This window comes from Lynx canadensis, chromosome A1 (genome assembly GCF_007474595.2).
Source record: "Lynx canadensis isolate LIC74 chromosome A1, mLynCan4.pri.v2, whole genome shotgun sequence".
NCBI lineage: Eukaryota > Metazoa > Chordata > Mammalia > Carnivora > Felidae > Lynx > Lynx canadensis.
The window spans coordinates 20,815,194-20,827,722 of NC_044303.2; the positions used below are offsets into that span (position 1 = coordinate 20,815,194).

At 39.2% G+C, this 12,529-nt stretch overlaps 1 long non-coding RNA gene across 1 annotated transcript in view; it reads right to left on the reverse strand.

Moving 5' to 3' along the window:
- The window catches only part of LOC115510343, a 221,044-nt gene that overhangs the window by 114,320 nt on the left and 94,195 nt on the right, over positions 1 to 12,529 (reverse strand). The window lies entirely within an intron of this gene.

Consider the following 12,529-nt stretch of genomic DNA (forward strand, 5'->3'; position numbering starts at 1 on the left):
TGAATGAGCTTTAGAAATCCCAACAACTTCACAAATGTTCTTCCTAGTTTTAAATGATTTGAAATATTTTCTAAGTCTCCTATGTATTTATTAGCAAACATATAGATTTAATACTTCATCAATTACTTGATTGTCAGACAAAATGTTAAAAAGTCAAAGAAATGGCTAGTAGTTTAACATAATGTAAACACCGCCCTATTACTGATTTCCTGGGTGTGAGAACAGCATCATTACTAAAAGATACACATGGATTACTCCCCAGAAAGCAATCAGATTCTGCGGAAAACAATTCTGTAACACTCTTCCTTGTTTACTGCAAGACAATATAAGCCATCCAAAGACATAAAAATAGACAGAGATCAGCAAGTGGTATTTTCCTCTGTTTATGTTTTAGGAACAAGAACTCAACTATGATAATTCCATAAATTTCCAGCAGTTAAGAAAACATACTAAACTACTAATTTGGAGGCAGAAACCCAGTATTTAACCATAGAGACACAAGCTTGTACAATAACTTGATGCTCTATAAATATCTCTCCCTTCTTGCTCCACGACTGTCAGATGAGGGCTCTCCATGAGAGCAGTATGGAGGAGATCAAAGGTCAAGAGTCCAATCATGAATTCCCAAGGGAGGAGACAAGCTCCTGGAAGGTTCGGAGTTTACAGCTATCTGTTTCATGCCAAAAAGACACCAGAAGCAAAAGGAGGAAGTCTGAATAAGCAGAAGAATGTTGTTTTCAGAGATAGGGTTATTTTCGAGCTGAACATTAAATATCCCCATTGCCCCGGAGAAGAGGCTAAAGTTAAAATAATTCTTTATGCTCTCAAAAGTATATTCATGCACAAATCATTCACCATCAAGCAAGGGTGGCTGGATAAACTTAGGACAAAAAAATGGTTGTTGTGCTTTCCTTCACCCATTTCAAAGTACTTCTTGTCCTTTTCTCTAAAGTGAGGATAGAAAAAAATGTTTTTGTTTTTTGTTTTTTTTTTTTTTTCTTTTTAAGAGAGAGAGAGAGAGAGCAGGGGAGAGAGGCAGAGGGAGAATCTTAAGACAATCTTAAGCAGGCTGCATGCTAAGCACAGAGCTCGACGTAGGACTCAATCCCACGATCATGACTTGACCTGAAATCAAGAGTCGTAAGTTCAACCAGCTGAGCCACACAGGCACCCTGAAAGAATATTTTTTTAAAAGACTATTTTAGCCCAAAATAGAAGAATTATGGTATATTTAACAATATGTGTGTATCTATATATTGACAATAAGTGGGTTTTTGTTGCCTACTTCAAGATAAGTTCAGGTACAGCAGTAGTGGTATTATAATAATAACATCTTCATTTTCAGCACTTTACAATTTAAAAAGCATTTTGACATTATATGTATATTTCAGCTTTACAGGCCATTAAAAGATGTTACTATTATTCCCATTTTACAGATAAGGAGGCAAGTTTGATTAGTTAAGTGACTGCTCAAAGTTTCAGAATTGGAACCCCAGTTCTACAGGAACCCAGTTCTTAAATTTCTGATCCTGGAATTTTTTCACCATCCTAGTTTTCCTTGTATGGGCATAAACAGATTGTCCCAGTCAAAAAGTTTGATCTTCCTTCTGCTAAGGTCTTGAACCTGGTTCATTAAAGATGAGTGAATATATATGTATCAATGTGTATCTATGTACACACACACACACACACACACACACACACACACACACAGAGTCTTCCCTCTAATATATTATGACATCCCTTCCTGAAAAACCCCTAAGAATCACTGCATCTTTTCTATAGCAGCCAAAATTTTGACAATCTTTACTTTAAGTAGCTTGTATTAGGAAAGTGAACGTTTTTATTATTTATTTTCAAAGGTAAATAATATAATATTGAAAATGCTTTTTTAAAGACCTACTGTGTCCCAATCCCCATATACTGTTGTGGCTTTGTGGGGAGTGCTAAACTTCCCCTCCATGACTTCTACCAATGAACCTAAGTTTCTTCCTTCTGGCAAAGGAAAAATAAAATTGAAAGTAGAGACCACTTATCTGACTATGACCTGTCATTTGTGTTTGGTTTGACACATTAAAAGATGCCAAGAAATATCAAAATACAGCAAACATCCGTTATTAAGGCATGTCAGAAAATGCTCAATCCACAAACTTGTTTTCCAAAATATCTAGAAGTCAGGAATGTTTGCAACATGCAAAATGATGGTAGAAATTAAAGTAATTTTCCAGATAATTTAAATTGAAAAACTTCCTTCCCCTCATTTTGCTGTGGCATTTTGGCCTGAATTAGCCAGGTGGTTGATTCCATTCTGCACCTAACTTTGGAACCTGAAAAGTCCCTACCTTTGTAAGTGATGATGGATGTCAACACTAAGCTCGGAACCACATTTCTGACCAAAGCAGCACAAACTTCCTTGGCATAAATGCTTAAAGTAGTTCCCTCCCTGGAAAGAACAATCTGTCAGTCTCTCCAGCTCTCTCACCAAGTAATCAGAGAAATTCACGGTGAAAAACACTTTATTAGGTCATCTTGTCCATAAACGTATGCACATAAGAACACTTCCTGTGGCTTACTCCCCCATACATTGCCTGAGCTTGCATGAGACTCCAACGACAGATATTCTACCTTGTCCTCAGGGACTCTTTTGCAGCTTAATATTCCTCACTGTCAGCATTTGCTGAATGCTGTTGACATTTTTCTCCATTTCTCATCATGACTCTTTGCCCTACTCTCCTGACACCTTTACTATGATTTATATGTCTTCATTGTCCTCAGCTAGATTGTAACAGCGGCTAATAATTAACGCGCATTTACTACGGAGCTAACATTTTCAAAGTACTTTAAATGTATTACTGCCTTTACTCCTCACGACAACTGTCTTGGGTGGCCGGGTACAATTATGATTCCCATTTTACAAATAGTGAAGCTGAGACTCAGGAGGATTAGGGCTGCACAGTTAGTACAAGGCAGATCAGATTCAGGATTTGGAGCTCTGCAGCCCGGCTTCAGAGACCATGCTGTAACCAACCACGCCTCCATGCTGAACCAACAAACTCCGTTGTCTGTTTGGCTCATCTGGACACCACACATGCAATTTTTCCTTGTCAGTGAATGCCTCTACCATTTTCTGTTGCAGAGTAGAAGGATCACTCTTAAGTTCATTCTACCGTCTAATGATTAAAAAGCAGGTCTTGTCAACTGAATCCTCTTTATCCATGCCCTAAGTATAAAATCTGGTCTTCCGAGCATAATTTTCAGAAAGCCTCCCTTAACGGAATAACAGCAACAAAACAACCAGGTTTCTTCTTTCTCCTCAAGAAAACTTGATAGGTCACTTGGCCACTGTGATTATTTCCCCAAAGTCTGTCAAGGCTTAAAGGTACTTCTATTTGTCCCATTAAGACTATTTCTAAGCCTTTATTCCAAGTGATGGTCTCTCTGTCTCTTAAGCCAAGTTTTCCATATTAATAATAATAATAATAATAGCTAGCAACAGCTTAAACTTAAAATGTTCCAGGCACTCCTCCAACTGCTTTAGAGGAATTATAAACTCTACAACCCTGTGAGATAGGCATTATTATTATCATTATTATCATATGCATGATATATACACATGAAAAGTGAGGCACAGAGAGTCCAACCACCTGCCAAAAGGCACACAGCTGGTAATAGGTAGGCCTCTAACTTCTGTTAATACTTGGGGCTCCACTAGCATACTTGTCGCTAACTATCTTCTGTGGAGAGATGGTAGTACTCACCAAATGTTCCATATGATCCTCTACCCTTCCCAGGTGCCTACATTCAGGCAGGGCCACGTGACTCGTTATAATCAACAGAGTATGAGAGAAAACAATGTGTAAAACTAAGACTCCTTGTGCTTATGCACCCATGCATTGAGATGGTGGCATCATATGATGAAAGAAATTCAGATCATCCACTTGAACAAGAAATGCTTTCAAGGATTCCTTGACCCGCATCAGACTTTTTGTGGCAAAAAAATGAGTTGTTATTCTGTTATATCATGGGATGCAGATGTCTATGTTATTAGTGCAATAGAGCATGGTAATATAATGTTACTCCAGTGCATTGATCATCTTCCTATTCTTCTGCTGGCTACGATCTTATATCTGGATTTTTCGTTGTAAGAATCTAATTTTATTGGGAAGGAAGGGATTCAAAGAATTTCTAATTCTACCAGCAATCAGTAGGACCACTGATTTAATGAAAATGGAAGAAATCTCTTAAAATGTTGGTCTCACATATGGATAGTAAGACTTCTATGAATACCTAATCCCTAACTCCTATTAATAGTATAATAGGGAGTACCTAATCCCTCCTATTGGCACTTAACTCCTGTTAATAGTATTTTAACTCCTTCATAAAAACCCCCAACAAATTAACTTTTCACATTCAAAACTCAAATATCCTGATTCAACAACTCATGTTGTGAGTACTGACCACAGACATTGAGTTCAAAGCAGAAAGAACAGTCAAGAAGATGAAAGCATGGATCAGAGTTCTGCCTTGCTAAATTACAGAGTATGCAAAGTTCCACGGAGCCAAAAGGAAAGGTTCTTGTATGCAAGGATAGGTAATTGGGAATGTCTTCTATAGGCAGTAAAAACCACTGAAGGTTTCTGAGCAGAAGGGTGTAAGAGCTGAGCTTCAAAAAGACCTAACCTGACAGCTACACATCAAATAAGTTCCTCAAAGAGACTGGAAGGGAAGAGCCCAGTGGAGAGGCTATTGTCTGAGATCAGGGAGAGGCAGTAGAGAGACGGGAGAGCTTGCAGAGATAAGAAAGTCACCAGGATTTTTGTATGCATTCAGATGTGGGTAATAGTGAAAGGGAATGAGCAAAGATCCCCTTGAGATTTACAACACGGAAGACAGACAGGATGTTGGTTCCATGAATACACAGAGGAACACAAAAAAGAAGCAAGTTTAGAGCGAAATATATATGTATATATATAAATTCAGCTTATCATCCTACCAAGTTATTCGATGTACATTTAAACAAACTACATCGCACTAAAATATTAGAAAGCTTCCTATAGAGATGTCTGTGTCCTCAGAAAAGTTATTTGTAAGTTATTTTTCTCTCTTCCTAGAACTTGCTTTGTCTTCTGCTCTAACAAGCTCTCTTATCAGGCAAGGGTTAATCCAGTGGAGACTCCTCCTTAGAGCCAAAACTAACCTCCCCACCCACATCCCTTCCCTCCAGGCCATTTACTGTCAGAATCCCTCCTATTGGCACTTAACCAGACTGCTCACCACATACCTGGATTACAAGTCTCCAGAAGACAGAAAAATGTATGCTTCTTATGATGCCTTAACTTCATCATAATTGTATCATGATTATGTGCACATACAGAGAGATAAGCTGCTGCTGAGACAAGGGGGAGGGGTTGGTTGTTATTCATATGTTTGAACCATGGCATTTTTTTTTTAAGTTGGTGTGTGTGTGCGTGCGTGCGTGTGTGTGTGCGTGTGTGTGTGTGTGTGTGTGTGTGTGTGTGAGAGAGAGAGAGAGAGAGAGAGAGAGAGAGAGAGACAGAGAATGCGAGCGAGCCCATGCTAGAGCTGAGAAGAGGCACAGAGAGAGGGAGAGAGAAAATCCCAAGTAGGCTCTATGCTCCTGTTAGTGCAAAGACCTGTGCGGGGCTGGAACTCACAAATGAGAAGTCAAAATCAAGAGTCCGACGCTTAATCAAATGAGCCACCCAGGCGCCCCCGAACCACAGCATTTTTATGCCCGATAAAATATGTATCCAATATTTGACAAATATTACAAAGTAAGCACTGTTAAAATATCTCTACCATATGTAATTTGTTACAATTATTGAGAAATACATTATGAAGTAATATATATGAGTGATGCAAAACAGGTGGTTTCTTCCTTACTGACCAAAATGTCACCATTAACCCCACTCATGTGTTCCAACAGTTAAGGATAAGGAATGGCCATCAAAGAATCGGTTTAAGAGATGGCAGTATGGACACAGAGAGAAGTTTTCCTAACTTCTTTGCAGTACCAAGAAGAAAGTTTCTGCTTCCTGTACCCAGACTCTCCATCCTTTTTTTTCTGAGCTCTCAGAAATGCTTGCATTGCCCAAGAGATCATATGAAGCATATCTCACACAATCTGAAACTTTGGGTAGATATATTTGTCTTCTCCTTGGCTATAAAAATGAAGTGCAAAAGTGAAGTAAGCAATCTGAATGACTATTAAAAGCAAAGTTGCTTTGGAAGCCAATGCCAACTTTCCTCCGAAACAGGACTCAGACTCACCACTTCTTCCCCAAACCATCTAAAATCAGGCTCAGAGCCCATTTCTAAATTCACTCAGAAGAGCCAAAGGGTTAAGAGATGATCCAGAAAGCATAACACACACAGTATTTCAAATTACTCTATTTCCAACTGAAATACAGCACATATTATTCAGACTTCTTTTCTCCCTTCTTACTCCCCTTCCCTCCATTCAAAAGGCATTCTCTTTTTTTTAATAAAAAGAAATAAATCCCTATCTTAATTTAATCACGCAACCAGCATGAAAATGAACTCAATGAATAAAATTGTCAAAAGTGGTAAATGATAGGATTCCCTCTTAGCCAACTTCTCTGCCTAAAATTAGACTGCCTTTTAGGATTTACTGCCGTTATTAAGCGAACATCCTTTTGACGATAAAGCAGTGCTTCTTGGATGTAGAGTGCTATGGAACGCAGGCTAAAGTGCTCGGTGATGTACGACTTTGACGGACTCCAGGGATCTTACTGTTTCAAAGCTATCGTCTGTTCTTTGTTCACCAGACCAAGACATTGCAGTGGAATACACAGTTCAAGACCGGCGCTTGGAGAAGGATGAGTGTAAGGACGCAGAATACCTTGTTTTTGTCATGCTAACTTGATGAATTACAGTGTATTAAGAAAGTGTTGACACAAGTGGGAATAAGCTTTTGACAGGCTTGCCAGTAATTAACGCACATTGTATGTAAAGTCACTACAAAACATTGCAGTCTGGTTCTTGGTTCAGGGTCTTCTGCCAAGGGGTGTTATTCATAAGCTTGATGGAAAATACTTGTATCTACAAAATCTCTGTGGTTCACTGGATGATGAAGGCAAGAAGGAAGAGAGATTGGGTTTTACGAAAGCTTGCAATGTTCCTGCAGCTAGGTATAGTGATGATCATCCTACTGCCCCAGAGGGCTGCAGATTTTAAAGATAAATCACCAAAAATAAACGGGGACTAACAGAATTTAGGAGATGTTTGGGAAAGGCAGCAAAGCTCCCCCTCTCCACTCCTTCCCCGACCAATTATCCTTACTGCCCCCGCCTTTAAAGGTTCAATCAAAAAAACCAAGAACTGTCTAATAGTGTTTCCCATTGCATTCCTTAAGCCCACCTGGCTCCTTATTCTTGGCTACTGCCAAGAAACTGGGCTTCCTATCTGTGATAATAACCAAGTGGATCTAGAGCTTACAAGCCCAAAGCCCATAGCCAGGCTTCTGACTGGAGCCAGCAACCTTTGTCCAGGCCCTTCACACTTGGCTTCCAATCATCTGCACAAGCTCATTCTCCAGCCCAGCACAGACCTCAGCACCTAGCTCCCAGCCAGCAGCCATAAGGAACGGCATATCTTAGTTACCTCTCTTGCTGTCCAACAAGATTTAGGACATTTATGACTTGCAAGGGCCGTATTGTATGTAGTCTGGCACTTTTAAACCTTATTTTCCTAATAAATTGTTTTATTGAGTGATAAGAAATAGAATTGACATCCAGGCCAGGTGTAATGGAAATTCTTGGAATTGCACATCACTAGGAACCAAACTAAACCTCTCATTCCCTAAGAAGGGTTGAACTGAAGAGTTCATGTAAACAATAGCCTCATACTGAGTAATTTTCACTAGAGAGCTATTATCCCAAATTGCAACTCCGTGAAGGACAGATATTCAAACTGGATACCTGACAACCACAGTGGTGAAGGAGAGGTTCTGCCCCGATACTCAAAGGGCCAGAAACACAGACCAGAGGTGGGGATGGGTTTGCACTTGCCTCAGTTTATCCTGCCAGAGACACCCTTGGCTTCTGCTCCCTTCCCTGACTGCTGAAATGGGCCAAAATGTCAGAACACTCTAACATATACTGTGAGCCTCTGACAACGGTTTGAACCTGGATGCACAGTAAAATCACCCGGGAATTCTATGGCTGGGAGACCACTGTTAAAGGCTCCTGGGTGATTCTAACTCGCAGCCGAGGGGGAGGGCCACCAGCCCAGGGGATTTGTTCAAGTCATAGTAACAATGGTGACAACTCTAAATACAAGGTGGACATTTGTCATAGGCTTTGCACACAGTGTTCAGAAGACCGGTCACTTACTGTGTTCACACCTACTTTCTTTCTTCAAAAAAGATGATGCATTAATTTTGAATTATGAAAGTATAAAGTTATTAAAATATTCCTTGCTTAATACAGACAATGTTTGGAAAATAAAGTGTAAAGAAAAATATAAAACCTCAAATCCGACCAACCAGATATAAATGCCTTTAATATTTTGAGGTCTTTGTTTCCAAAGCTTTTTTTTTTTTTTTTTTTTACAAATAATAGCATGCATATGCATTTTGTTTAAAAAATATTAGGATAGGGGCGCCTGGGTGGCGCAGTCGGTTAAGCGTCCGACTTCAGCCAGGTCACGATCTCGCGGTCCGTGAGTTCGAGCCCCGCGTCGGGCTCTGGGCTGATGGCTCGGAGCCTGGAGCCTGTTTCCGATTCTGTGTCTCCCTCTCTCTCTGCCCCTCCCCCGTTCATGCTCTGTCTCTCTCTGTCCCCAAAAAAATAAATAAACGTTGGAAAAAAAAAATTTAAAAAATATTAGGATAATTCATGGTTAGACAGAAACAATTTATTTATAGTATTGGAATTATTTGTTCCTTGAAAGTTTGAAATAACTTACCCATAGAATTCCAAGGCTCTAAAGCCTTGTGTTGGGGGGAGACTGGGTGGCTCGGTTGGTTAGGCATCCATCGTGGGCTCAGGTCATGATCTCATGGTTTGTGGGTTCTCAGGTCATGATCTCATGGTTTGTGGGTTCGAGCCCAGCGTCAGGCTCTGTGCTGACAGCTCGGAGCCTGGAGCCTGCTTCAGATTCTGTGTTTCCCTCTCCCTCTGCCCCTCCCCTGCTCACACTCTGTCTCTCCCTGCCTCTCAAAAATAAATAAACATTAAAAAAAATTCTTTTAAAGCCTTGTGTTGGATATAAATCTCTGGCATTAAAAATTTTTAATGATATTTGTCTATATGATATCTTTTTCTTTTAATATCAACCTTGATAATTCATAATTTTCCAAGAAAAGAGTACATTTATTTGGAACTTTCCATTTTATTGGGATAGAGTTTAGTGTTACATTTCTTTATACTCTTTGCTATGTTATTCTCAACAGGAGCAGGGACGGCGGCACTGGGGGGGAATAGTGGAACATAATCTCCTGAGGGGTATTTTTAGAGCATGTGCTCCAACATTTTGCTAATGTTCCTAGTGTGCGCTATGCCCCTACCCCCTCTGCCTCTGCCATTGTTGAATCACTGAAGAGAAAGGAGAACATCTACTGACAGGTGCACCTTACATATGCAAATAGCATGAAGTTATTTAAAAAAAAAAAAAACATTCTGAGAAGCACCAAGGTGCACTCTTACACCAGACCTCCTTTTAGTGGAAGTCCTGAAATATCACCAGGACAGTGTGACCGTCATCTGGTTTGCCAGCATGCTCTAGCAATAAGGAGCACAACTTAAAGTAATATAGTTTATTTATGTGGTTACTTGGGGCTAACACTACTTACATTTAGAGGGGAGTAGACCATCCAAACTCATAAATTCTACACATGTTCCTACTATAAACAACTGGGCTTCACAATTAGATCCAATTACTTTCCACTTCCAAGAACTCAATCACCTCTGTCATAAGATGTTCATTACATCTGAATTTTTATTTTTGCTTTCTTGGCAATTTATAATCCCTCTTAACATTGGCTCTGAGGAAGACGTGGAGAGCTTCCAGGCCTGTAAAAAGACTTAGGTGTCTTTCTGGACAGCTCAATGAAGATGTATTCTCAAAACACAGTGGTAATCAAAAAAAAAGTCAGAAATAGAATTTGAAAAAATACGGAATATATTATTATTCTATTTCATAAATCATCCATGATTTACCTTTATCACTCAGGGCCATCTTCTCTCAAAAGGGAAAACAATTCCACAAAAGAGCGATAAAAAGGAAGCAAGGCAGAATGAGGAGTTTCACATACAGAGGGATTAAAAAGCCTAGGACTTTCTTTTTGGAAAAGGACGATAATACTTAAGAATAATTAGAGAAACGTGAAATAATGTTCAGAGATGTAACAAAGTGAATTAAAACAAACAAAAGAATGAATGATTGCCATGCTATGCAAACACCAATTCACTTTAATCAAAACATACATAGGCACAATTACAATAATTCAGAATTTTTAACTCAATTTTTATCAACCTACCTGGGTTATTATAGTATTTATTTAAATGGAATTAAAAGCAATGATCTTTGGTATAAAATTCCAGGTCCTAAATGACTAGCAAAACAAATTGGTTTCTGACTTCTTCTGTCCTAGAAAACTATCAACCTCTAATTTAAATGTTATCAGCTATGCTTTAATACATGATACAAATAGATCAAATTAAGCAGTTTTAAGTGAAATATGGTCCCACATAAACAAAGGACCACCATGAAAATGTCATTTTCCTGGAGGACAACCCAGTACATAAAATGAAATCTGAAAATCATACGACAAAAAAAGAAGCTTTGTTAAAACAACACTCTCTGGGAAACACTTAATAAAGATGATTAACTCCCTACTTAGAACAACTGAAGGATGAAAGCTTTGGCACATTTATGAGAGCAATGATGAGTGGCCTCATATAAATGGAGTACACACAGCAGAGTGTATAATGTACCCTTCCCTATTTTTACATTCCACTTGGTCTATAAATGAGTTGAGAACAAACTACATGTGTTACAGACACAAAGATTAAAAAATTAAAACGGAGTCTCTACTAGAAATGCCCCAGCAACAGACAATCACCCTCACTTCTATGCTTTAAAAGCAAGCTGAAAATTTCTTGGAGGTGGAGAAGTATTGTGAAGTCTCCACAATGGTGAAGGCTCACCATTTAGCTCTGTAGAACTCTACAGAGCCAGCGGACGAGGGGAAAACCCGATTCCAGGGAATACTGGTTCCAGAAGTGCCATCCACATCCCACAAGCCTATGTCCTCTAAAATGCCAGCACTACTCAGACAGAAATTATTTTTCCTATTTCTACAATTCTCTTAATCCCTAGATTGCATGCCTAGCAACTGACAGGTAGTCTAATAAGCGCATAAGATAGTACAGTGGTTAGCACACTGGCTTTAGCATTAAATGAACCCGGTATGATCACGTCACTTGCCACTTGCCACTTTCCAGCATCAAACCTTGCACGGGTTCCTCAACTTCTCTGAGTTTGTTTCCTCATTCATACAGTGAAGGCAACGACGGGCCTATCCTCTAGGCCTTCCGGGGGCCGGGGGGTGGTTTCACATGAAGGCAAAGTGCTTAAAACAGTGCCTCACGAATGGCAAGGTGTTAATAATATTGGCTATTTTCATAGAAAACTATAGTCACGACCTACATTACCTGAGAACATAGGCACATACAAACTGCACAAATCTTCCTGAAAAGCAATTTGACAATGTGCCTCGAAAGTCTTAAAAGTGTCAGTACAATTTGTGGGAGAAATCTCACTTTTAGGAATACAGCCTAAGGAAACAGAGACTCACATGCATAGGAATGCTCGCTGCCGTGATGTTTTTCAATTTGAACTTCTAATTTACAGATTATTGTACATTCGCAGCAGTTGTATAAAATAATACAGGAGATCCTGTATACGTTTTATCCAATTTCCCCTGATGTTTACATTTTACAAAGTATAATACAGTATCACAACCAGGATATTAACATTGATACAGTCAAGATGCTGATTTTTTAAAAAAAATATAATAAGGACATTAACTCCATGCCATCATCACAAGGAACTCCAAGTTACCCTTTATGGCCATATCATGTCCTTCCTACTCTCTCCACCTCCTCCTCCTTAACTCCTGGCAATCACTAATATGTTCTCAATTTATATAATATTGTTATTTCAAGAATGATACATAAATGGAATCATATAGTATGAAATCTTTGAGATTGGCTTTTTCCACTCAGCGTAACTCCCTGGGGATTCATCCAAGTTGCATGTCTCAATAGTTCATTCCTTTCTATTCCTGAGTAGTATCCCCTGGCATAGATGTACCATGGTTTGTTTAACCATGTACCCATGGAAGGATATCTAGGTTGTTTCCACAGTTTATGTCTTTTAATGAATAAAGTTGCCAAGAACATTTATGTACAGGTTTTTCTGTGAATGTAAGTTTTTATTTCTCTGGGAGGAATACCCAAGAGTTCAATTGCAGAGTAGCTAC